We start from the raw sequence: 23,008 nt of genomic DNA, 5'->3' as shown, positions 1-23,008 counted from the left end.
AAAAAACAGTTATTTGTAATAGTCAAAGTCAACCTAACAAAAAGATATAATTTTTATTTATTAATTTAATTTAATTTTTAAATTTTTGTTCTAGTACAGTTGTCCCAATTTTCCCCTGTTGCTCTCCACTGCCCCCCCCCCACCCCCCAACTCCTGTCCCACAGTCAATCTCCACCCTGTTGTCCATGTTCATGGGTCATTTATACTTGTTCCTTAACTAGACCCCTCCCCCTCTTTCTCCCCTTCTCCCCAAACCCCCTCCCCTCTGGTGCCTCTGGTTCTATTTTGCTCATTTGTTTTGTTCATTAAGTTCCTCTTATAGGTGAGATCATATGGTATTTGTCTTATACCACCTGGTTTATTTCACTTAGCATAATACTCTCCAGTTTCATTCATGCTGTCGCAAAAGGTAGGAGTTCCTTCTTTCTTTCTGCTACATAGTATTCCATTGTGTAAATGTACTACAGCTTTTTGATCCACTCATCTACAGACGGGCACTTAGGCTGTTTCCAGCACTTGGCTGTTGTAAATAATGCTGCTATGAACAAAGGGGTGCATAGGTTCTTTTGAATTGGTGTTTCGGGATTCTTTGTGTATAATCCCAGCAGTGGAATTGCTGGATCAAAAGGCAGTAACATTTGTAGTTTTTTGAGGAAATTGCATACTGTTTACCACAGTGGATGTACCAGTCTTCATTCCCACCAACAGTGCACTAGGGTTTCCCTTTTCTCCACACCTTCGCCAGCGCTTGTTGTTTGTTGATTTGTTAAAATAGTCATTCTGACCAGTGTGAGGTTGTACCTCATTGTGAGTTTAATTTGCTTCTCTCTGATGGCTAGTGATGTTGAGCATCCTCTCATATCTCTATGGGCCCTCTATATGTCCTCCTTGGAGAAGTGTCTGTTCAGATCCTTTGCCCATTTTTTGATTGGATTGTTTGTCTTCCTGGTATTGAGTTGTATGAGTTCTTTATATATTTTGGAGATCAAACCCTTGTCCAAGGTATTGGCAAATATCTCTTCCTGTAGAGTTGGTTCCCTATTCATTTTGATGCTGTTTTCTTTAGCCACACAGAAGCTTTTTAATTTGATGTAGTCACAGTTGTTTATTCTTTCCTTTATTTCCCTTGCCCTAGGAGATACATCAGTGAACATATCGCTGCATGGAATATTTGAAATTTTACTGCCTATGTTTTCTTCTAGGATTTTTATCATGTCACAGCTTACATTTAAGTCTTTTATTCTCTTGAGTCAATTCTGTTGTATGATGTAAGTTGGTGGTCTAGTTTCATTTTTTTTACATGTCTCTGTCCAATTCTCTCAGCATCATTTTTTGAAGAGGCTATTTTTACTCCATTTTATGCTTCTGCCTCCTTTGTCACATATTAATCGACCACAGAGACATGGATTTATTTCTGGGCTGTCTATTCTGTTCCATTGATCTATGTGTCTGTTCTTATGCCAGTACCAGACTGTTTTGATCATAGTGGTCTTGTAATATAGTTTGATATCAGGTATTGTGTGCCCTCCTACTTTGTTCTTCTTTCTCAAGATTGCTCAGGCTATTCAAGGTCTTTTTTGGTTCTGTATAAGTTTTTGAAATATTTATTCTAAATCTGTGAAATATGCCATTAATATTTTAATAGGGATTGCATTGAATCTATAGATTACTTTGGGTAGTATGGACATTTTAATTATGTTAATTCTTCCAATCCATGAACATAGTATATGCTTCCATTTATTTGTATTTTCCTTAATTTCTTTCTTCAGTGTTCTGTAGTTTTCTGATTACAGGTCTTTTACCTCCTTGGTTAAGTTTATTCCTAGGTACTTTGTTTTTCTTGTTGCTATAGTAAATGGGATTTTCCCCCTAGTTTCTGTTTCTGATATTTCACTGTTGGTGTACAAAAATGCCTCCTATTTCTGAATATTGACTTTGTATCCCACTATTTTGCCAAATTCACTTATTAGGCTGAATAATTTTTTGGTGGAGCCTATAGGGTTTTCTATGTTTACTATCATGTCATCTGCAAATAATGACAGTTTTACTTCCTCCTTTCCAATTTGGATGACTTTTATTTCTTTTTTTGTCTGATTGCTGTGACTAGAACTTCCAATACTATGTTGACTAAAAGTGTCTTGTTCCCAATCTTAGGGGGAAAGCTTTTAGTTTTTGCCCACCGAGTATGATGTTGGCTGTAGGTTTCTTATATATAGCCTTTATTATGTTGAGATATGCTTCCTCAACTCTCTCTTTGCTGAGTGTTTTTACCATGAATGGGTGTTAGATTTTATCAAATGATTTTTCAGCCTCTTTTGATGATCATGTGATTTTTATCTCTCATTCTGTTTATGTGGTGAATCATATTTATTGATTTGCAAATGTTGTACCAACCTTGCATTTCTGAAATAAATCCCAGTTGATCATGGTGTATGGTCTTTTTGATGCATTGCTGTATTCAGTTTGCTAATATTCTGTTGAGGATTTTAGCATCTATGTTTATCAGCAATAGTGGCCTGTAGTTTTCTTTCTTTGTTGTGTCTACCTGGTTTTGAAATTAGAATAATACTGATCTCATAAAAAGAGTTTGGGAGTCTTCCCTCTTCTTGAATTTTGGAGTAGTTTTCAGATGGATAGGAGTTAGTTCTTTAAATGTTTGGTAAAATTTGCCTGTGAAGCTGCCCAGCCCCAGGCTATTGTGTGCCAGGAGTTTTTTGATTACTGCTTTAATTTCACTAGTTGTTATCAGACTATTCAGGCTCTCTGCTTCTTCTTGATTCAGTTTTGGAAGATTATATGTTTCTAGAAATTTGTCCATTTCACCCAGGTTGTCAAACTTCTTGGCATATTGTTGTTCATAGTAATTTCTTACAATCCTTTGTATCTCTGTGGTGCCAGTTGTAATTTTTCCTCTTCCATTTCTGGTTTTATTTATTTGAGTCCTTTCTCTTTTTTTCTTGATGAGTCTGGTTAAAGTTTTGCCAATCTTGTTTATCTTTTTGAAGAACCAGCTCTTGAATTCACTGATCTTTTGTATCATTTTTTTAGACTCTTAATTCATTTATTTCTGCTCTGATCTTTATTATTTCCTTCATTCTACTCACTTTGGGCTTTGTTTGTTGTTCTTTTTCAAGTTCCTTAAGTGTGAAGTTAAAGTGTTTATTTGAGATTTTTCTTGTTTTTTTGAGATAGGCCTGTAATGCTATGAATTTCTCTCTTAGGATTGCTTTCCCTGCGTCCCACATATTTTGGATTATTGTGTCCTCATTTTTATTTGTTTCAAGGTATCTTTTGATTTCTTTCTTGAGCTCATTGTTAACCCATTTATTGTTTATAACGTGTTATTTAGCTTCCATGTCTTTGCACGTTTTTCAGTGTTCTTCTTGTGATTGATTTCTAGTGTCCATAGCATTGTGGTCAGAGAAGATGCTTGATATGATTTCAATCTTCTTAAATTTATTGAGACTTGTTTTGTATCCTAAAGTGTGGTCTATCCTAGAAAACATTCTATATGCACTTGAAAAGTATGTATGCTCCCCTGCTCTGGGGTGAAATGCTCTGAAGATATCAATTAAATCCATTTGGTCTAGCGTGTTGTTTAAGGCTGTTGTCTCTTTGTTGATTTTCTGCCTGGGATATCGATCCACTGAAGTCAATGGGGTGTTAAAATCCCCAACTCTGTTTCTGTTGATCTCTCCCTTTATGTCCATCAAGATTTGCTTTACATATTTAGGTGCTCCTATGTTGTGTGTATAAATGTTTACTAGGATTATATCCTCTTGTTGGGTTGTTCCCTTTATCATTATGTAGTGTCCTTCTTTGTCTCTTTCTATAGCCTTGTTTTTAAAGTTTATTTTGTTGGATATAAGTACTGCTACCCCAGCTTTTTCCCCCCTTTTCCATTTACATGAAATATCTTTTTCCAACCCTTTATTTTAGTCTGTGTGTATCTGTCAATCTGAGGTGGGTCTCTTGGAGGCAGCATATATATGAATCTTGTTTTCTTATCCATTCAGCTACTGTCTGTCTTTTGGGTGGAGCATTTAAGCTATTTATATTTAAGGTGATTATTGATAGATACATTTTTAGTGCCATTTTATCATTAGACTGTTTTCCTCTGTTTTTTGTTTTTGTTCTTTCCTCATTTTCTTAGTCTTAAAGCAAGCCCTTTCACATTTGTTAAAGTACTGGTATGGTGTTAATTAATTCCTTTAGCTTTTTCTTGTCTGGGAAGCTCCTTATTTCTCCTTCAATTTTAAATGATAGCCTTGTTGGGTCAAGTAGCCTTAGTTGTATGTCTTTGCTTTCCATCATTTTGAATATTTCATGCCACTCCTTTCTGGCCTGAAATGTTTCTGTTGAGTAATAAGATACCAGTCTAATGACACTTCATTATAAGCAACTCTCTGCTTTTTTCTCACAATTTTTAGGATTTTGTCCTTGTCTTTAAGCCTTGACATTTTAATTATGATGCGTCTCAGTGTAGGCCTCTTTGGGTCTAACTTGTTTGGGACTCTGAGCTTTCTGGACTTATGTGACTTCTTCTTTCACCAAATTAGGGAAGTTTTTGGTCATTATTTCTTCAAATACGTTCTTGATCCCTTGTTCACTCTCTTCTCCTTTTGGTATTCCCATCATGTGGATGTTGTTACATTTCATGTTGTCCAAAATGTTTCTTAAGGTCTCTTCATTTTTAAAAAATTCTTTTTTTCCTTTTTCTGCTCTGACTGGGTGTTTTTCTCTACCTTATCTTCCAAAACACCAATTTTATCCTTTGCTTCATCTAATTTACTGTTTATTCTTTCTAGTGTATGATTTATTTCAGATATTGCATTCCTTATTTCTGACTGGTCCTTTTTTATGGTTCCTATGTCTTTTTTCATGCTGTGGAGTATCCTTATAATCATTGTTTTAAACTCTCTATCTGATAAGTTGCTTGCCTCCATTCATCTAGTTTTTCTGTAAAATTCACTCATTTTTTTTCATTTTGTGTCCATTTCTTTGTCTTCCCATTTTGGCTGCTTTCTATTTTCCACCTTAGTTGTTAAACTAACCAGTCATTAAACTGATCAGAGAATAATCTTATCAGGCTGTAATCAGCAGCCTAGCTTAAGAACAACAGGCTGGGGCAGAGTAATTCTTGCAAGTGGGGGTATTGCTTCCCCTCAGGTTGATGCCATTCAAAGAGGAGTGCTCTGCCTGAGAGTAATGGCTCCTGTTATAGGGGGAATGAAAATGACTCAGCACAGGGATCCTGGTGGCTGTTTCTTCAGTTTCCTGCCTAGAGCCACCAACTCCAGACTCTTCTCAAGCATCTATAATCCACTCTGCCCTCCCTTTTCCAGTGGCCAGGGTAAGTGGCTGCAAACAAAATTTTGTGCTTTGGCCCTTTAAGAGGCTCTCTGTGTCTCCAGCCATCTCTCTTTGGCAGACAGAAACCCTGCTGCATTTCACAGCTGGATATCATCTGATTTCCTTTCAGGGTCTGGTGCTATAAGCTGTGGAGTTCAGCTTGGGGTTTAGACCCCACACTTCTCAGGGGGAACCCCCCCACTACTGAAATATCCCTCTGCATCTTCAGCTGCTGACCATGGGAGCCCAGCCATCTCTCTCTCAACACCTCTGCACTCCCTACCAGTCACATTATGGTGAAGTGATTTCTTCTGTCTGTCCATGGTTATAAGGATTCTTACCAGCTATGTTCAGTTGGTTATTCTGGATGACTTCTATACAATTTCGTTGTAATTACAGATTGGTCCTGGGAAGAGGTTAGTGTAGCTTCCACTCCCTCCTCCTCCATCTATATATTACTTTGATAAGGTTATAAACAAAGGTAATCTTAAAAACATAATGTTATGTGAGTAAAAATTATCACTGTGCTGCAAGATAAATATAAATGGTCTTTAGATCACATAAATGACTAAAATTAATATTACTTTACACAGTCAACACAAACTTCTGTTTACCTGTTGATTATTTGTGCTCTAGTATTATAATTAGCACCCAGTGCTTAATTTTTCTAAATAACATGTCTATCATTACATATGCCCTGATTCCAGTTCTGGATCTGATACCATAACATTGATGAAACCCTTTACCTCTGAACTCCCATGATTGGCTATGAACTGCAGCTCCCTTTGACCTTCAATGTATAAAAAGAAGTTAGGTACCAATCAATCATAGTTAGAGTATACAGTCTGCTAACGTTAGCATTTAGGCTTTCTTCCTTTAGTTAGGTATGCTACTTAAGAGCTAATGTGGCAAAAACCGAGTGTGAGGTTTTATCTTTTCATTTTCTTTCTTCTTTCCTTCCTTCATTCTTTTTTTATACAAAAAAATTATTGATGGCTTATTGCAAGCCAGATACTCTGCTGTGACCTCATTTACATCAACAAATAAGATATCATTGCTCTTCTGTGGGTCATAGGTTGGAGGACAAGCAAGACATGCAACTAAATATAAAACCCCAAAATGTACTAAATTGTCTCCATTTTCTCATCTTCTATTCTGTCCACAATCTAGCCCAGTTAGATTTTGTCCCTATATCACAATAGATATGGGGCTTTTTGTTTAACATCTGTCTCTCCCAGTAGAATATTAGTTACATGAAAACATGGATCTTACCTTTCTTATTTTCTACTCTTGCCTAGCATCCAGCACACAGTAGGTGCTCAGTAGTTATTGCTCAATGAACAACTTACAGTGAGGATTTTTACAGTGTTTTGTCTGTTGGCTGGATCAACTAACTCATTCTAAGAGATGCTGGCTAGGCCAAGTATAACATTTCATTTTAGGATTAAAAGCTGAGGTAGAGAAAAAGTTTAGGACCAGAGAGAGAGAGAGAGAGTGCTAAAGGATATTTGAGAAAGAGGAAGTAAGGCTGAAAGATGGAGAGGTGGGAGAGAGCATGGCTTATTTGAGAAGTAAATGGAATTATCCAGTGTGGACAGGGATGAAGTGATTAAAATACTAGAAATCTGAACTATATCTTTAAAGCACTGAAAGTTCTTAAGCAAAGGAATAATATACCTAATTTTTATTTTCGAAAGATACTCCTGGGAGTGGAAGGGAAAATGGCTTGGGGGCAGAAGTGGGAAAGTGAGACCAGGCACAGGAAGTGCTTTGTTGCTGTTTAACTATGGCCTTATGCCTAAAAGTATGTGAGCATTTGAGATGGCTTAGCACTCCTTCAGGGGACACTGCAGTCCTCCAGGTAAGCAATGATATAGATCTAGTGGCAGTGGGCCAAAGAGTGGTAGGATACACTCCAGGAAAAATTAGAGTGCAGAATTGGGTACATAGAGGGTGTGGATTGGGGATGAGAGAGAGACAGAGAGGGGGGGGAGAGAGAGAGAGAGAGAGAGAGAGAGAGAGAGAGAGAGAGAGAGAGAGAGAGAGAGAGAGAGAGAGAGAGAGAGAGAGAAGTTGATTGTGGTGTGGAAATTTCTAATATGATTGGAGGGTGATGCTGTTAACTGAGGTCAAGAATTTAGGAAGTGAGAGGGAAATTAGTTCATTGTGAAAAATGTTGAATTTGAAACATAGCATATTAAGATGAAGAAAGAGGAGACACAGAAAAACAATAGTTTTTTACTAATTCAAAAAGATATATGTACCCCTATGCTCACTACAGCATTATTTACAATAGCCAAGATATGGAAGCAACCCAAGTGCCCATCAATAGATGAGTGAATAAAAATGCTGTGGTACATATATACAATGGACTATTACTAGACAATTAAAAATGAAATCTTACCATTTGCTACAGCATGGATGGAACTAGAGGGTATTGTGCCAATGAAATAAGCCAGAGAGAGAAAGACAAATACCATATGATTTTACTTACATGTCAAATCTAAAGAGCAAAATAAATGAACAACAAAAAAAAAAGAAACAGATTCAATAGACACAGAGAACAGACTGATGGTTGCCAGAGGGAGGGGGTTAGAGGACTATGTAAGAAAACTTGAAGAGATTGAGAAGTACAAATTGGTAGTTACAAAGCAGCTATGGGAATGTAAAGTACAGCATAGGGAATATAGTCAACAATATTGCAATAACTATGTATAGTGCCAGGTGGGTACTTGGAATATTGGGGAGACCACCTTGTAAAGTATATGGTTATCTAACCACTATGCTGTATACCTGAAACTAATACAAAATAATATTGAAAGTAAACTAATTAAAAATCTCAAAAAAGAAAAAGAATAGTTTTCTTAATGCTGTGTTTTTATTTAATATCTCTGTAAAGATATTTTTATAGCAATTGACTAACAAATAACAGGTACACAGTAACTTTGACATCATGTCAGCCAACTTCCCTATGTACGGTTACTTTCCTTGCTACTAAACATTGTATTGCTATGGCACTATTTTAACCAAATTTTTCTTGTTGTCTATTAGATTTGAAAATGAAAAATTTTAAATTAATTTACAATGGTAAGTAGTGAGAAGCCTTGGTAATAACCCACAATCCTGCTTTAATTTCCAAGTATTTGTCATTTGAATATTACCCAGTAGGAAAAAGAGCAGGAAAACAGGACTGCAATTAGATAGCAGACAGTTGGTTACATCTAGATGGAATCTTGCGTACCTTGACTTCTAAATATGGTTGCTCAGGTTAAGAGGTGGTACTAACTTCATTATAAAGAAAACACACCTCAGAGATTCAGTCATCACTAATTTCATCCTGGTCATCTTCAAAGGATTTTTCAGTAGACACTATAAACATGGTCATATTCTGCTATTATCCCTGTCTGAGTAAGCAATATAAAGAACCCATAATCTCATCAAAATAGCCCACTGTACCCTGTAATTTGTAAAGTTCTCTCATGGTGATGCCACAGTTAAAGATGTCATCTATTCTGCAATACACAATTTGAGTTGTTTTTCCATGGTCTTAATGTGATGCTCTTAACTGCAATCAAACCTAATTGATTCTGAATTTTGCTTGCAAAGAAAACACTGGGTCCTGCGTAGTAGTTAGGGACAAAAAATATATCAATCTCTTTTTCCATTTATTTCTCAATTTCTCTAATAATTTGTCTCTTTTTTATTATCTTTTTTTTCCCTCTCTGTCTCTATTTCCCTCATTAATGATCCCTCCTTCATATTCCTGATATATTTTTGAAATACTGAAGAAGAATGGACTCTACTCCAGACCAGTTAACTCAGCATCTCTGTGAATGAGATCTATGAGAATTGTCTAAATATTCCTCAGGAGACTCGTCTAGGGTTGAGAACCGCTCCTTTCTAGGGGCAAGTATTTATGGATGACTCCACAGACTTGCAGTGTGGCAATTCATTTTTCATATTTACAATTTTAGTCTAAATGCACAGCTACTTCAACCTTCACATATTGCTGAAATATTACTTTTGGTCTTGAATTAGGGTTCTGTTGTTTAAGTTCTTCAGAAATAACATTTTAGTACATTGGTGTTTTTTTTTTTTCCTGGCAAGTAAGGACAGATTCTATCACTAATAACTGATTAATTCCTGATGCCTTAGTTAAGGCCAGTAAAGGAGATGACTACAAGGTTTTGGAAATCAGCATCTGCCTAAGTGTGTCTCAAAGGAGGGTCTCCCCTTCTGGCTGGAGAAGAAAAAGGATACAGGAGATGTTGGAAGAGAGATTAATTAGCTAATACTGGGAAGAGAGGGTGTTAGCTCAGCTGACACACAGACCCTAGAAGAGGAACAAAGGCCACAGAGCCTGTAATTCAGAAGAGCTCATTGGGCCCTAGAAGATGGGTAAAGTGTTTAGAGTGAGGAAGATGTTTCATTTTTGGAATAGGACAAAGAATGCCTTTACTCCAAGAGTAACTATTTCATGAAGACAGATCGTGGGTGGTGCCAATTCAACCCATAACGGATACCTAAACAGGACTCCTTAGAGCAAAAAGGTACTCAAATTGTAACTCAAATGCTATCCTTGGTATCATTGCTGACATATGTGGTTGTAAGCTTTCTTGTACCTTTTGGTTTATGATCTGGGCTTTTAACGAGTGAAATTTTGAATTAGTTTGCTAGGGTTGCCACTACAAAGGCCGTCTTAAGCAAAAGATTTGTTTTCCCACATTTCTTCTTTTTAAGTATATTTTATTGATTATGCTATTACAGTTGTCCCAACTTTTCCCCCTTTGCTTCACTCCACCTGGTACCCCCTTCCCTCCAGCAATTCCACCCTCCCTAGTTCATGTCCATGGGTTGTGCATGTAAGTTCTTTCACTTCTCTATTTCCTTTACTATTCTTAACATCCCCCTGTCTATTTTGTTCCTACCAATTGTGCTTCTTAATCCCTGCACCATTTCCCCCATTTTCCCCTTTCTCCCTCCCAGCTCATAATCCTCCAAATGATTTCCATACCTATTATTCTATTCCTGTTCTGGTTGTTTGCTTAGTGTGTTTTTTAGAGTCAGTTGTTGATAGTTGTGAGTTTGTTGTTATTTTAATATTCACAGTTTTGATCTTCTTTTTCTAAAATAAGTCCCTTTAACATTTCATGTAATGAAGGCTTGGTGAGGATGAACTCCTTTAGCTTTACCTTGTCTGGAAAGCACTTTATCTGCGGTTCCATTCTAAATGATAGCTTTGCTGGATAGAGTAATCTAGGTTGTAGGTCCTTGCTTTTCATAACCTTGAATATTTCTTTTCAGTTACTTCTTGCCTGCTATATTTCTTTTAAGAAATCAGTTTATAGTCTTATAGAAAACCATTTGTAGGTAACTCTCTTCTTTTCTCTTGCTGCTTGTAAGATCCTCCCTTTATCTTTAACCTTTAGTATTTTAATTATGATGTGTTTTGGTGTGGTCCTCTTTGGACCCAACTTGTTTGGGACTCTCTTTGCTTCCTGGAGTAGTATGTATGTTTCCTTTGCCAAATGAGGGAAGTTTCTTTTCATTACTTCTTCAAATAAGTTTTTAATTTCTTGCTCTTTCTCTTCTCCTTCTGGAACTCCTATGATTTGGATGTTCATATGTTTTAAATTGTTCCAGAGTTTCCTAAGCCTCTCCCCTTTTTTTTTTTCTTCATTCTTGTTTCTTCTTTCTGTTCTGGTCGAATGCTTATTTCTTCCTTTTGTTCCAAATCATTGATTTGAATCCCAGCTTCCTTCCCTTTATTGTTCGTTCTCTGTATATGTTTTCTATTTCACTTTTTGTAACCTTTATTTCTTCCTTTAATTTTTTTTGCTGTACTCTATGAGTTCTCTGAGCATCCTTATTACCAGTGTTTTGAACTCATCATCTGATAGGTTGGCTATCTCCATTTCATTTAGTTCTTTTTCTACTGTTTTGTTCTGTTCTTTCATTTGGGCCATATTTCTTTGCCTCCTCAATTGGGCAGCCTCCTTGTGTTTGCTTCTGTGTATTAGGTAGAACAGCTTTTACTCCTTGTCTTAATAGTGTGGCCTATATAGCAAAGGCACCGGTAAATTTTATAGAGCAGAGCCTTAGTTAATTGCCAGGGTGAAGAAACCTGCCTCACCATTTTGTGGCTCTGTGTGTGGTGGGGGACTTGGAGAGGGGACAATGTCACTGCCTGACTTCTGGTGATTTGCCTGGCACTCACCCCATTTCAAGTTATTTTGCCCACTTCCTGTATGTGATTAGCACCCTTCCAGCTGCTGCTCTGGTGTTTGTGTATGTCCTAAGACCATGTGGGCCCTTTAAGCAGGGAAAACCTGGAAGTTTCTTCTTCTGTCACAACCTCCACTTGTTTTTTACAGCCAGAGGTAACAGGGGTTTATTTTTCTGGTGCTGGAACCCTGGGCTGTGCAGTCTGGCCTGGAGCTTGAATCGCTGGCTCCCAGGGTATCCCTCCTGATTTTTATCCACCACATGTGAATGTGGGACCATCTGTTCCACTGTCGCCGCTGCTACTTCTCTGTGCCACACCACCTCTCTGCCTCATCTCCACAACTCTGCCCCTTCTACTCATCTAGATGAATGTGGCTTCTTTAAATCCTTGGTTGTCACACTTCCATATAGCTTGATTTCCTGATTGTTCTGGTTGTTATTTGTTTTTGGGGTCTCCTTGTAGTTCTTTCTATGGTTGTGTGAGGAGGCGAAGCCTGTCTACCTACGTCTCCATCTTGACCAGAAGTCTGTTTTCCCACAGTTCTGATGCTGAAAGTCCAAGATCAAGGTGTCAGTAGAATTGGTTCCTTCTGAGGCCTCCCTCCTTGACTTGTAGATGACAGCATTCTTCCCATATCTTCCTATTGTCCTCCTTCTGTGTCTGTCTATCTTAATTTCTTCTTATAAGAATACCAGTCCTATTGGATTAGGGTCCATCTTAATGACCTCATTTTAACTGAGTTACCCTTTTGAAGACCCTACCTCCAAGTACAGACACATTCTGGGGTACTGGGGTTAGGACTTTAACATATAAAAATGGCACGGCAGGGGGGAGCATAGCAAACCTAGACAGAAAACAGTTCTTAAAATGTAATTGATAAAGACTTTAGCAATAAATTTTAATTATCTAGGGACCCACATTTTAACGTTGGTATGAGGTTATCAAAAGCCCTGAAAATAAGCAAATGTCCATGACTTGGGTCAGAGCAGAATGACTCTTGTGTCAAAATGAAATTCCTTTTGACTTCTGAAGCCAACCAAGATCAGCACTGTCATATAACTTTGATTCTGGGTGAGCTTTAGCTGCATGCTTACCTGCCTGCAGCCTGTGTCAAAAACGATTTAGAAAAAATAGCTCTTGCAATGAACATCATGGTTCCAAGGCAGGGAGAGTGCAGGAGAGTAGGGAGCTGTTAAAGAGGCAACCAGAGTCTTTTAATGGCTTTTGGTAATTGGCAGAGCTATACTAATTTGATATTTTGAACTGAAAACCCTGGGATACTGCCCTGAATGAGTGAGCTTGTGCTGGAAATAGCATACTTTAAAGTGTGCCTCCAGGGACAGCCTGCATGTTATAAATAGCTTTAGGAATTAATTTCAGGTTATGGTCCAGGTAAGTAAGAGACTGACTCCTTGGTAACATTAAGACATTTTCAAAGATGCTCTGACTGTTTTCATGTCTTGATAGATTTTTAACTGAAATAATGACCCAGTCATGTAAGAATTAATGCTTCCACACAATGCCTTCCACACACAATGGTTAAACATTGCTTATTTGAAACTCAGGTATGTGGTAACCTCATCCAGCCTGAACACAGGCAAGAACCAAGAAATAACCACAAATGGTCCCTGAACAGCAAACTTTGTTGTCACATGGAGTGAAGATAATACACCTTGTCTCTTGGAGATCTACTCAGACCCACTCCTGGTTTTCATGTATTCAATAGTTCAAATGGCCGTGGTTGTCTAGTTTCCAAGCCAAAGGCCAGCTGCCTCAGACTGTAAGGACTTTTAATGGGCAGTGAGACAAGTCATAAGACTGATCATAGGGAAAATTTCAGAAAAGTTTCTAATGAACAAATAATTCAAAAAAGCAGTGAACTGGGGGGTTGTTTAGTGTATAAGGCAAAGAGCTAGCTCATGTCAAGTGGCCTTTGAGTGTGTCACTGTGTATCCTAGGACACCAACTGGGATTTGGATAATTTGACCTTAGATAATTAAGGAGAGTGTGATGTGATCAGTATACTTCGTTTAGAAATGTAAAGCAGTACATCAATGCTTTAGAAAGATTCAGCTCAAATAAAATAAAAAGAGCTACTATTAATACTGAAAAAGGCAGTATTTGTGCTACTTGAGGAAAGTAATTTATTTACCAGCAATGCCTGAAGTCAAAGATTTACTCTGAGAGTTCATTTCTAATGAAAGGGCATTCTCTGCTCTCTTCTTCAAATCTCCCCAAAGTTACTCAAATAAATTTGGGTCTAATCTCTGGTGGTCAGGTCAAGTAAAGGCCCTAATCTTTCTCAAAGTCCATACCTGCCTGTTCTTGATTTCCCATATGCCTTTGACTTTCTGATCAGCTGGGCAGGGAAAACCCATCAGAAGATGTTACTAGTGACCCACTGGTGGGAAGCCTAGGGTCTGATTCAATGTCTTTGTCTTGTTCAAAGTTAATAATAACACTGCTTACTGTTACTTGCAATTAAGATATAACCTGCCTCTCTTATAGCATTTTGAAAATCTGGTGCTTGTTGCATTGATAATCTATACTGATTTATTTTATACTCATCTAAATTTCTGCAAGAAGTAGTATCGAGTGGGAATTTTCACATTGTTCTGATTTACAGTTCCGTCCTGCAATTCAAAACAAAAGATGCTAAGTGTCCCAAAAGCCAATATGACTGGGACTGGACATCCCCAGTCCTATGCCACCTGCCCCACTTCTCCCCTCCCTAATCAGCTAACCATGGAGCAACAGAATTTGTCCACCAACTCTAAGAGACCTCTGAGAGAGGGGACAGAGAGTATGTTCTCTTGAAATGAGTCAAGTAAAGTGTGGGGGTTCCATTCATTTTCTAAGTTCTGGGAGGCAAGAGAGATGCTCTAGTAGTTAAGTTTTGGGGAAGTCAAAGATTATATGTGGATTTTTTACTGGATGGGAAGAGGGAGGGTCAGCACATCGCTAGTGTCAAATATATATAAATATAATAACTAATTATATTGCATATATAGATATATGGTTTGGTACAAACCATGATTTCAGGCATGCACTGGAAAGTATTCCCTGCAGATAAGGGGGACAGACTTATCAAGTATTTTACTCTATGTACAGCATCATACTGCTATGAGAATCTTTTTCAATAAAAGGTGAAAACACAAATTTTTATATGAAATCTCCCAAATATTGTATATTGGAACCCCACTGAAAAAGTAAAAATACTACTTGGGCCGACCAAAACATGCCTATGGATTGTGCAGCACCTGTGAGCTGCCAGCTTGCAATCTCTCACCATGCCTCTGCCCCATGGCTAAGGACACTTTGTATTTTCTTGTCACATAATAAGTGACACTGACCTGTCACTCCTAACAAGGTCCTGGCAGCCTGATTTTACCAGCAGACCAATTGGTGGCAATTGTCAAGTTCTATTTTAGTTACCTGTGGCACTTTCCATTGCTGGAACTCCATGGGACTAAAGGGTGGATGTTTGTCAAGAATGTGTCACTGAAAAACTGGAGAAATCAGAGCAATTGTGTCAAGACATCAGGTGTGTGCGACTGTGTCCTGGCTCTGGGGTCCCTGCTCTGTCATGATAGTCACAGATGTACTGAGTCAGACACTTGGAGAGTGGAAGCCAAGAAAACTGTGAAGAAGCTTCCCCAGGCAATCTGATACTTTCAGAAGTTTGAGACTCACTGCTCTCGAGTTTAGATTCCTTATTGTCCTGTCACACAGAGGACACTCACCTCAGGATCCACAGCCTTAATATTCCTGCACACACAGTAGCTGCAAGCTTCATGTCTGACAGAGTCCTTCAGGACGCTGACCGCTAGTATCAGTAGTAGTGAGATTGATTTTGACTAATTAATTATTTATTGGCTTAAGTTCATTGCATTGCCAAGACCATGTTGAAAGGTCCTAACCCTAATTCTAAACCTAACCCTAACTCAAAACCTAACCCTAACCTTAATCCTAAACTTAACCCTATCCCTAACCTTACCCTAATTGTAACCCTAACCCTTATTTAAACCCTAACTTCAAAGCTAACTCTAACCCTAAATTTAACCCTGTCTTGATCCTAATGATTAGCCACATGCCCCAGAGACTCCTGATGGTGCCTCTGCAGATGCCTGAAAGAGTAATGACATACGGCATTGACTGGCTGACCATGCACAAGTCATGGACCCAGGTCTATAAAAATAAAAAGCCTGAAAATGCTGCTCCAATGTTCTGTATTTACATGGTGGCAAGATTGATCTGCCCAGTTTAATCCTCCACAGAACTATTGCCGGCAGCCCCCTACAGTGCATAAGAAACCAAGCAGTGTAAACTGGCAAGAGTTAGTCAAGTGGACGTATCAGTTCTCCATTGCTGCATAAAAACTAATCCCACAATGTACAACAACAATTTATTGTTTCACACAGTTTCTCTGAGTCAGGAATCTTGGACTGGGAATGCCTTAATTGGGAGGTTCTGGTTTGGGTCTCTCATGAGCTTTCAGTCAAAATATTTGGTGGCTTGACTGGGCAGGAGGATCTGCTTTCAAAGTTATTTTGGCAGGAGCTTCATTTTCTCACTGCCTGGGCTTCTTCTCAAAGCTGCTCACAATAAGGCATCTGGCTTCCCCCAGAGAGAATGATCTGATAAAGAGAATGAGAAACAAGGACAGTGTCACTTATCACCTAATCTCAAAAGTGACATGCCACCATTTCTGCTGCATTCTGTTGATCACACAGACCAACCCTAGTTCAGGGTGTGAATACCGGGAGACAGGGGCCATTGGGGACCATCTGGGAGGCTGGTTTCCACAGTGGACCATGTAGCTATTGATGGATTGCTTCACAAATTATGATTGGTACAGATGTCAGAATAGCTGTGAACTGCAAAGTTAGACCCAGCAGGAACTGGCCAAGAGTCAAGCTTTTTTGCTAATTGTGATGCCTTTGAATCTAGTCTGGATATTGCTTTCTGGTGGTTTGTTTACGTACTAATGCACCAGTGATACAGAGAGATCTGATCAAGGTCACTGGGGAGAAGCAGGAGGGGCAGTAGGAGGCAATGGAAAGCACTCTAGGACAGGATTGGCTGAGAAGCTGAATGCCTTGAACCAATGAAAATAAAAAGGTTCTGGCTCTTTGGCTCACAAGCTATTCTGGCTCCTGAGCTGGCTCTCTCTCATCCTCAGGCTCTGGCTCTGGCTCTGGCTCTGGCTCTGGGGCTTGCTCTGAGGCTCTTTTTCCTTGAGGACGCCTGGATGATCATGCGGCAGCTGCCTGCATTTCCCAATGGATGGTATTTTGGATGTGAAGGAACTCTGGGCACAGCCTAGGATCAGGCTGGCGTGGCACAGGGTGGCAGGTTTATTTTTGGGGTGTTCTAGAAGGAACAGGCTCTGAGGCAGAAGCCTGCCATTCTTCCAGAATTATGTATCTTTTGTGTATTATGTTGTTTTAGTTTATAAACTAACCCTACAGAAACGAACGGGGGACTGCTAGGAGAACTCAGGTGTTAGTTTAGCCTTAATTGATCTTAATTGATAGGTTTAAGTAATTAAAGCTGTGACTTGATAGGATTAAGTGGCTGCTTTTGAATAAAGACTCCTTTATCAAAAAAAAAAAAAAAAAAAAACAACCCACCCCAAAACTCCTTTATCACCAAACCTTTGCCTCTGGAATTTTGCCTAGAGGGTAGGGGTCAGCAGCAGGACCGAATCTTGCTGTCTGGTAACACCAGCATGGCTTGCCTGAAGATGGTGACCAGCAAATGTTCACCAGCCAAAAAGACCTTGCAAATCTGCCTTCATTGGCCCTTTTTGGCCATGCCCATTCCCTCTACTCGAGGCCCATTTTTCTAGGATGCTCAGGCATATATTTTTTTTATCCCTCACAAACAGATATGCAAACCAAACCAAAAAATCTCTTCCGAACATCTTCCCTCACTTCCAGTGGGCCTGTGTCTTGGTGATTCGGGATTGAATTAGCAGGTACTAATTTGCCTTGCTGTGCTTACAACTAACTAGCTCACTACATCGTGCTTCTTCAGCAGGCCTCTTGGAATTACTTCTTTATTTTTACAGCACACCTCCTCCATCACAAAAGTAATTTTTTCATGATCATATTACTAAACCACTTTACTCTTATTTTAAGGGAAAAAGTTCATTAAGCTAAGACATGAATTATAAATCATCATTGAATTTTTTTTTTTTTTACTCTGATTTAAGTACATAGTGATGTTAAAGCTGAGGTCCATGCCCTCAGCTATATACTGCTTAATTTACAGAGCAGGAATTCATGTGGTGGTTAAGTGCCTAGGCTCTAGGAAAAGATCACTCAGGATTGAATCCTGACTACCATTTACCAACAGTGAGACCATGAACAAGCTAGTTGACTCCTCTGTGCCTCAGTCTTCTCATCTGTAAAGTGGAAATACAAATACGACCTTTCCTATAAACAGTATCTGGCACATAGGAAGCACTATTTAAGCACCAGCCACTGTTGTTACTTAATACTGCTGCTGCCTTTAAGGACTCTGGGTGGCAGAGGCAGCTCATTGTAGGAAATTACATCCTGAACTGCTGAGACCCAGGGCCACTTACCTGGCCTCAGCTATCTGCATCTGTTCTTGTTTTCCGTGCTGAAGGCTCCAGGGACTCAGCCTGCTTCTTTTTCTTTATTGCCACCACCCCTTTTGTCCCTTGGGGTTCCTTTCCACTCATGGCCAACTAGAAATGAAGAGACTTCCAGTCCCAACCCCTTTGCTGTCCTGGAAGCCAAGCACGTTGTTTCTTCTCATTTTAAGGGTTCCCCTGTTGATTACTACAGGGAAGCAGTTACACGCGTGGGGAGGGAAGTCAAAAGACAAAGAAAACTCTGAGTTCTTATGACCAAAGATGTGCTCCATAGGCTCTTGACTTCCCTGATGATGACACCCCGGAACTCTGTGGTCTTATCTCCTTTTTAAGGATGAACGTTGAACCCTCTCCTCCTCATCTCCTCTTCTTTCTTTCTGGGTCTTGCTGACCTCTTTCTGCTTGAAGGCTCTCCTTCTAAATCTATACATAGTCCTAAAGTTCAAATAGGAAAAAAGGGATGGAACTTTGCTCATTTATTTTCTAGAAATATATATTGAGTGTTTATTGCGTGGTGGGCACTGTCCTGGAGTTGTTTGCTTATCTTTGCATTTGGGACTGGGGTGATAGGGACAGGTTGTGACATCCATATCTACAGAGCACTGCCTACTCACTCTGGCTCTGTGACACTTAGTATTTCTCCAAAGAATCTTGGCAACCACACCATATCTGGCTCAGTTTAGGAACTGGTGTAGGAATTAGGAAATCAGGGAAGTGCCCTTAAATTAAATACACACACACACACACACAAATGTTAGAAAGTCCCTTGGAACCTAACGCATAGGGCTCCACTTTTCCTGTCTGCTATTTTATTTTAACTAAAAAGCTTCTTCCTCTCTAATTGTTAAGCATCTAAGATATATGCAGGTGTGCAAAGAAATTTCTTGTAGACCTGACAAATATCATTGTCACTGTGACAAGCACTGAATCAAAGTTGTGTCAACACAGATGTTTCCATTTGGTTAAAAGGCACTTAAATAATGAATTGGAACATTTAGAAAGCTTACATATTTGGCATCAGTTTTATTAGTAAAATATTAGGAGAACAAATATTTTATATTAAATCATAGCTAACTGCTTCTCTGAAAAATAGTATGAATGTATCCCTTCATAGAGAGGCTCATAGTGCATTTAATGGGTATTAAGTTATAAAACACTACTGTCAGATGACTCTAAGTGACAACCATGATCTCTGTTTTGAAGAGGAAAGAATGGAGTCTCCAAGGAGAAATGCAGCTTGCTGCTTCTCATTAGCCTTTACTATCTGTCAGGCATGCTGTTTACATGCGTTACAGGCATTCTCATTTGATCCTCAAACAAAGCTCTGGGAATAGGTACAATAATTAAGATTCAGAGAAGTTAAGTAATTTCCTTAAAGTACTACCGCAACTTACCCAAGTTTATACCACTGTGCTATATAGTAAATTAGTGGCAAACACAGAACTGAAACCTTTCTCTTTTGGTACCTCTCTAATCCTATGTGTTTTTACCTAATTATTTTAGAATCTTTAAAAACTTCAAGTTCCCCAGCTAATAAATTGTCCACCACTATTATTATGCTAAAGAAATCACAGTGATGGTCTGACTTCTGAGTTGAGGCCACAGCCAGTGAGGAGTTCTATCCAGCCCCAGTTGGTAGTATGAACTTTTCACAGCTGCATGGAACCCCATGTGAAATGCTATTTGTGGCCCAGCAGAGAAAAGCAAGGACCAGCTTGCTGTGTTTTGGAGGAAATGATTCATGCATGATATTGTGACAGTCTAGCAACCCTTAGCCTGAGGTGGCAGGCTAAATTATATCAAACACAAAATGTCCACAAAAATCACTAATAGCAACATGTTGATATAGAATGTTCATGGCAAGAAAAAAACAGACCCATAGCATGGGATGGCTCTCAGTTCAGACTTAAAGCTTCAATTACTATATCAGAAGTATCAGTGTCACAAAGTTTTGGTCAAAACATTCTATCAAAGACAACATCCTAACTGGATCAAAGCCCAGGAAAGAACTGGAAGGCCAGGGCCATGGGGTCTCATGGCCCTTTCTCCTCCATTATCCAAAGAGGGAAAGACAGCAGGAATAATACACATCTGGCAACTAGTTCCTGTGGAAAAGACCTGGACAGAGAAGAAATCAAAGAAAGTAAACAAAAGCAACTTGAGTCAAAGACCCAGATGATGCTTAAATTTGAGCTTTTTGATTCGTTAATGGCTTTGAAACTGAACCTTGACTAAGAAACTGCCATGTGTAAATATCTGTGCTTAGTGCTTTGAGGAAGCAGGCAGGTATATCCATTATGAAGTATGCTATCTAATACCCAAGACAAGATACACAAATAATGAAGTCATGATGGACTGGGATAATTGTGCTAAGTCATTTACACTAAGAATGTCACAGAAGCACAGCATGAGGGGAGGATAAATTCTTACTGGGGGAATTGCATAGGATTTGGCATATGTCATCAGGGCAGGGAACATGAAGCAGAAAGAACAGAAAATGGAGCCACTAAAGTGACAAGTGTTTCAAAAAAATGTTTAAGAGACACCAGTAGTCTAATTTGGCTAGAATGCAAAAAGTAAAGAGAGAATAGTAAAGGATTAGGTTGGGAACACAAGTGGGGAAGAGATGGAATAGAGCCCAGGGTAGTCTGTGCTAAAACATGATGCATTGATTCTAGAGGCCAGGCAGGGGAAGCTCTTGAAGATCCTTGAGCAGAAGTGACAGGATCAACCCTGTACCTTAGGAACATGATCCTGGCAGCATGTAGAGGAACATCCTCTTTTTTTATTCTTCAAGGATACCTTTCATAGTTTAGGGAATTAGGGGACCACGTGCATTAGGAGTGACACTAAGAGGATAACCATACTAATCTAAAAAATGATCATGCTTAAACCTTGGTGGTGAGAAGGGATGTGGTTGATAAGTGGCCATGACACAGTGCAAGGTGAGAACTGTTGGTGTGGAGTGCAAGTCTATAGGCACTGGCAACAAGAACTAAGAATGGGTCATGGAAGCCTGCAGTGTGGGCATTGGCAGGAATACAGCTACCGTGGTCCTTTTGGATGGCTGTAGCAGAATACCATAGACCAGGTGGTTTACAAACAACAGAAATCTATTTCTCACAGTTCTGGAAACTGTATATACAAGATCACGATACCGGCATATTCATTGTTTGGTGAGGGCCTACATCCCAGTATATACATGGCTGCATTCTTGCTGTGTTCTCTCGTGGTAAAGGAGTGAGGGACTGCTCTTGGGTGTCTCTTATAAGGACACTAATGCATTCATGAGGGCTCTACCTTTGTGATGTAATCACCTCCCAAAGGCCCCACCTCCAAATACCAGCACATGGGGCATCAGGCTTCAACATATGAATTTGAGGAGTACACAAACATTTGGTTTATAGCAACCACGTTGGATATGGTGGTACTACAAGGACTCAGAAAGAGAAGAGGAGAGCATGGTAAGTACAGAGCCATGTCTATGGTTGCACCAGGCCCAAGCTTTATAGGGTACTGTTTGTGAATGGCAACCCCTAGGGTGGTGCCACACACACTCTGCTGCTGCCCTAAATGCCCACCCTCCTTGCCACTGTGAATTTCACAACACTTCTGCATATAGAAGCCCTACTTTAGGTACCTTAGGTCACCTGCCTATAAAAATACCCTGATGTCTACCTAGTTATATTTTCAGTCTACCCCATAGTACACTTGATGAGGACAGGCACCTGCCTCTCCTATTCTCTTTCAAAGCTCTTGGCACAATACTCCCAACCTCCCCAAACAGAGCAGGCACTTAGCTGTTGGTTAAATGTCATACAGATCTTTCAGAATAGTTCAAAGCAAATTCTGAAGAATCACAGATGCCCTTGATTTAGCAGTAGGGGCCACCATGAAGTACAGACTCAAGAGCTGTGACAATACCTTAAAACATCCTCTGGTTTGGAGGCATTTGGGCATGATCAGCAGACCTTTAAATAAGCTAGAATGCTGGAAGCTCAGAAACCTCCCCTTCTTTACAACTTCCTGTTAGGGGGTGACTTACATCCCTCAAATGCTGATATGTTGAAGTCCTAGTGCTCAGTACCTTAGAAGGTGACCATATTTGGAAGCAGAGTTGTTGCAGATGTAAGATGAGCTCATACTGGAGTAGGGTGGGCCCTTAACCCAATATGACTGGTGTCTTATAAAAGGAGGCATCTGGACACAGGGCGAACACTATGTGAAGATGAAGGCAGACATCTTTGTGATGTTTCTACACTTCAAAGAACATCAAAGGTAACTAGCAAACTACCAGAAGCTAAGGAAGAAGCATGAAAACAGATTCATCCTCACAGTCCTCAGAAGGAACCAATTCTGTCAACACCTTGATCTCAGGCTTCCAACCTCCAGAACTGTGCAACGATACCTTTCTGTCGTTTCAGTCACTCAGTGTGAGGCGCTTAGTTACAGCGCCCCTAGTAAACTAATGCACTGAAGAAGCATGTCCCCAGCCCTGTTAAGGTGGTCACCCCAAGAAGGGTCTCTCTGCTGCACAGTGGCAGCAAACACCACCTGCTCCCTGACAAGTATTGCTTCCGAGCAACATTTTCAGGATATAGCTATAGTCTTGATTCAGAAACAGATAACAAACCTAAATAAATTTGTGTTCCCAGCAATTCTATTTTGTATCTAAGTAAATCTGGGGTGATGAAAAGTGAATCCAAGTCCCAGAGCTGAACTGCTCTCACTACAAGTTACGGACACAGGCGACAGCTTGGTCAGGGGTCCCTGGTGGCCTCCGCTTGTGTTGACCTGTGATTCTG

At 39.5% G+C, this 23,008-nt stretch overlaps 1 protein-coding gene across 1 annotated transcript in view; it reads left to right on the top strand.

Moving 5' to 3' along the window:
* SLC35F4 (solute carrier family 35 member F4) overlaps positions 1–23,008 on the top strand; it is a 192,360-nt gene that overhangs the window by 103,678 nt on the left and 65,674 nt on the right. The window lies entirely within an intron of this gene.

Source organism: Furipterus horrens, unplaced genomic scaffold (assembly GCF_987537825.1).
Source record: "Furipterus horrens unplaced genomic scaffold, mFurHor1.1.pri manual_scaffold_3, whole genome shotgun sequence".
NCBI lineage: Eukaryota > Metazoa > Chordata > Mammalia > Chiroptera > Furipteridae > Furipterus > Furipterus horrens.
This window is presented reverse-complemented; position numbering and strand designations above follow the sequence as displayed.